Raw genomic sequence first — 5330 nt, 5'->3', positions numbered from 1 at the left:
TAATTCACATACAGATGAAAAGTTGATATTTTTTAATAATAATGGACCGTTTTCAAATATTGAAAGGTTATTCACCTACCGAATTCTACATTTTGTTTATAATATAAAGACTATTACATTTGTGTTTGTTACTGTAGGATATGGAAGCAATGCTATATTGATATCTGTCAAGCGATTTTCGTTTGGGTTATTTTATATAAAATAGAAAAAAACTATCTAACCTTTGATGTTAAAGAGTGCAAAGTGTCTTTGTCTCATGATTCCTTTGTAGTAGATATTACCATAAAATTTTTATATTTATTTGGAGTTATATGTGTTGATAGGCTGTCGCCTGTTATTTTCCCTATTCTTTTGTAGTTTTTGTTGTCATTGTAAATTAAATTTAGTACACTGTATATGAATACTGGTATAATATATTTATAAAAGAGATTAAATTAATGTTTAGGTTCTGTATTTCGGATCTTATTCGCGTTATTCTTTTACATTCCGTCTATTTTAAGAAGAGACTGACGTTTAAAGTATCCCTCTTTTTGATAACACCGTGTTTCGTTTTATCATGTTATTCTTGACCTTTAGTTTGTTTGGGCGCTTGAATTTATTCTCGGCTTTGCCTGCTTATTGTTTGCATGCAGATTTTTCTGTTCATATTATTCATGCCTTTCTGTCCATACCTTTGTATGTTGTAAATAACATTAGTTAAGAATCAGTGGTGCGTTATTTATGGCCTTGATTTCATGCTATTTAATTCCCTCTCTGCATATTTGATCCCATGTGTGGTTAAAGCATTGTTTATATATACAGTATAAATTCGTGTATGAATCATACGTTTATGTTTTGTTTTTATTATTTCCATTTTTCTGGGAAAATATAGGAGAGCAGAGTATCTCGTGTGTGTGTGTGATTTTTTTTTTCCGCAAACTTTCTTTTTCGCTTGTACTTTGCGCATCGATTTCAATTGTGCGTCTCTTTTTACGAACGAAGAAGAATGCTAAAGAGAGCGATGTGCTCGTTAGCATTTTTTATATTGCTTTTTTAAATTAATTGGCCTTTCTATACGTCAAGAATTCCTAGAAACACAAGCAAGTGTGACTGAGCGCGAGCAAGCAAAAATGAAATGATTGAATAGAGGGATAAAAAGAAATTGAAAATAAGGCGAGGATTTTGCCAAACAATATAATGGGGGTGTTGGAAGTGCGTGCCATGAAGCGTTCTCTCTCCTTTATCGTATCACCTGCTGTGTATGTCATTCTAGACAAACACTTTGGTGAACTCACGGCCAATTCGAGTAAAGAATTCTATGAAATTTAATCAGTGAATAATGAGTCGCTCTCTCTGCTCAGCTTTCAGGGAGAACGTCAGACTTTCATCGTGAGAAGGCTTCTGCTATTTCTATCTCTCGGGTTCTTTTGTGCCATTATTTAAATGGGACAAGCAGTTTTATGTCATTATATACCAAAGGCCCGATTGAAGAGAGGGACAGGAGAGGAAGGAAGACATGGGGTTGCTTCTAGAACAATAAAGATTATATGGTATATTAAACAGTCTTAGGAAATAACTCCAAAGCCATGTAGTGGGAAAGGAAAAGGGAAAGGGTAACTAAGTCGTGAATTTTATAAAGTTTCATATATTTCTCAAAATAGATTTACATAGAGCTCCGCGTGAAATTTTACTTTTATTCTCATGTATAACATTACTATACTGCGTAATTTATACTATGTAATCTATCTATCTATCTATCTATCTATCTATCTATCTATCTATCTATCTATATATATATATATATATATATATATATATATATATATATTCTTATAAGGATATTTGTATATATTTTTCTATTGCTTGTTATTTCTAGTAATTTAAGATTTCACCGAAATCATAATTTAGTTGAATAATGTGAAGTGAATCTGTTTGTAATAATTATGAATGTATTTGTATTCGTCAGTTATTATTATTTAGGATTAAGTCTCCACTGTTATAAATTTGCTTTACTATTAGAATCATTACGTTGTTATTTATCTTTCCCAGGCTGCATTTATTTTATAGTTCTTATTTACTTTTAGTTTGATCCTTGGAATTATTTTGAATTTCAAACGATTTTAATATGATTGTTTGTCATATATTCCAGCGACAAATACAAACAATTTCATATACAGACCAAACAAGTTTCGATGTCCTGAATCTTCTTCGTTTCAGAGCCTAATATCATTTACTGCCTGTAATCCACTTCCAAGTAAAAATCAAGACTGGTCTCTGAAGTCTCTGAAAAAATGTCAGCCGTCTTAATTCCCTCTCTATACCTGAGGGGACCTCTAGCTTTGCCATCGTCACTTCCCAGTTTCCCAATCACTTTAGACATTTTGTAACTCCTTGTAAACGCCCCCATCTCTCTCTCTCTCTCTCTCTCTCTCTCTCTCTCTCTCTCTCTCTCTCTCTCTCTCTCTCTCTCACACACACACACACATACACATGAATGAACTAAACAGCAGGATAAGAAAATATATCATGGTACTGAAGGCGACTCATTCACAGCCACATATCTATCTATACCAATATTTGTCCACCATTCTTGAAAACTACACATTTGAATGAGAGTATTTATTGAAATTATATCATTTTCATAAGTGTCATGATACTCGCTGACACCTGAAAAGGAGATTAAGAGTTTCCAACCGAACAGAATAAAGTTATTACCTTCTCTGCAGGTGGCCTCAAGCCTTTGATCAGCCATGTCTTGATGTGTCTGATCAGTTGACCAAATCCGTCATTACACGGCTCTGCAACCTTCCCATGAACGTCATGAAATAGATGAAAAGAAATTTGACGTTCCTTTTGCCCTTAACCAGCGGGGAGACATTAATGTCATTTCAACTCTGTTGGACGTCTTATCTTCGGAGTTTGCTAGGTACTTAACCCCCCTCCCACCCCACCCGTCCTTCCTCCTTAGAGAGACCGTGATAATAGCCAGATGCTAATTCGCAGAGATATAGGCCATTCCGTGGCCATGCCCGCCCAGTTATTGCCTCTCGCCATTTTGGCGGGAAAGATACTTGATAATAATCGCGCCAGCCTTTGCAAGACCCCTCCGAGGTTAATGGCGCTTCATATTCTCATTCGTGCGGTTTCTTTAAGTTTTTTCTCTATTTTCTTGATTCTTTCTGTTGTTCTCTTGACACGGTTTGTCTATTTGATTATATACATACTTATATAAGTACATATATGCGTGTATGTACTTTATATATACATATACAAATGTATTTGGTGTGTACATATACTGTACATCACTATAATTTTACCGTCTTATTTTATTTATATTTACCTCTATTGGGAACACATGAACAAAATGCCAAAGTATCGAATATATATATATATATATATATATATATATATATATATATATATATATATATATGTATGTATATATGTCTGTGTGTGTGTTTGTGTTTATATATGTGTATATATATACATATATATATATATATATATATATATATATATATATATATATATATATATATATACCCACACACACAAGCTTTTATACTCAATTACTCATGTTAGATATCATTGACTTGTATCCTTTTAGTTAGCTTAAGTAAGTACTGTAATTGTTTTTTTCGCGTCTCAAAAAAACTTGCTTCATATATTCCAATCACAACCAGTCTTCGGCATTCTATTATTTACATCCTAATCTTTGGCACCATTTTACGATTTCATTAATGAAAAATATTACCGCAAATACTGAAAATTTAATGTGTTAAACGTAATCTTACATTTCATTACGCGTTAAATCTCTTTGAACAGCTCACTAATCCTCTCTATCTCTCCTCGGAAGCCCATCTGTTCCTTTCATAATCGGCATGGCTGAAATTCTCTCTCTCTCTCTCTCTCTCTCTCTCTCTCTCTCTCTCTCTCTCTCTCTCTCTCTCTCTCTCTCTCCATTATTCTGTTGGGCTTAAATGAGCATCTCTCTTTTTCTTTCTAAACATGAATGCAAGATCAGCATTACCATTATGGAGGGTTTCGTTTTACCGTTGTTATACAAAGCCATATTGATATTCTCCCCCCCCCCCTTTCTCTCCTTAGTGTGGAGTGAAAATATTCCAGAAAAAGGTGAAATATGTTCAAATATTTTCTAAATTAAAACTTCCAAACTTTCAGACATCAGAGCAACTATCTTTCAGGTCGTAATATTAAATGTTCATTTGGGATGTAATGTTACTCTAAGTATCATACGCCGTTGATGTTCTTATGACGATTTTGAGTTTGTGTATTTGTTTTTGGTTAGTTTAGTTATTTATCCGTTGTGTTTCATATTTTCATTCATCCCGCAAACCTGCTACCATATATATGCTTACTCAGTAATGTGTTTTATGGCATAATGAGTGATGGTGGTGAAGTAATAATCATAATGATAACATTTATGACAATGACAAGAATAATGATTACGATTTAAGATTGTTCTCCAATCACGTTTTTTTTAATTGTGTTCTATATTCATATCGTTTTGAAATAAACTTCAAAACTCAAGCTCTTCGAAGACTGTTGTTCACATCTATTTCATAATGTTCTAGAGTTTTGAATGTATTTACAATAAAATTTTAAGAATTATAACACGCGAAAGGGGTCCTATTTGTGTTCAATTCTGATTGCGATGATAAGGGTAGTAATCCAGGGGGTTTAATAAATGATTTCTATTAGAGGCTAATGATAATTATATTAATAATTATCATAATGATAATACAATTAGTATATCTTCAATAATACATAGATTATAACAAGCAAACACCTTCATCGATCAGGGAAGGTCCCCTTTTTATCAGATAGCACCAAAGCCCCATAATAAAGCAAGAACTATGAGAAATTTGCTGTGTTGATAATGTAGCCTGATATACAAGAGTGGTTTGTTTGCGTGTGGGAATGATAAGGAAAGCCGAGATGTACGGTGTACGATAATGTTCATAAGCGCCCCTATTAATAAAAGCCTGTTAGCGTGGCCTCGCTTAGTTGCGTGACGTAATTTTTTTCAATTTTTCGCAAAATGTAAACTATTCTAATAATGAAGTTCATTATATTACTTGTCCTAGATTAGGTAGTTCTTTTTAATCTATTTAAAAGAAAATTTGACGAAAATTTTTGGAACTTTTATATTCAATATTGAAGTTGGTTAATCAATGAGTGTTGTTGCATTGTACCTTGCTCATAGATTGTACATCATTTTGCGTAATTGGAAGTTCCAAGGTGATGTATATTTTTCATGTAAATTGATGACATTTTTTTTAAGAGCATCGTTAACCACCATTTCATTTACTTTTTACAGAATGGAAAAA

This window comes from Palaemon carinicauda, chromosome 38, assembly GCF_036898095.1.
Source record: "Palaemon carinicauda isolate YSFRI2023 chromosome 38, ASM3689809v2, whole genome shotgun sequence".
In the NCBI taxonomy this organism is placed as follows: Eukaryota; Metazoa; Arthropoda; class Malacostraca; order Decapoda; family Palaemonidae; genus Palaemon; species Palaemon carinicauda.
Note: the sequence above shows the minus strand (reverse complement) of the source record.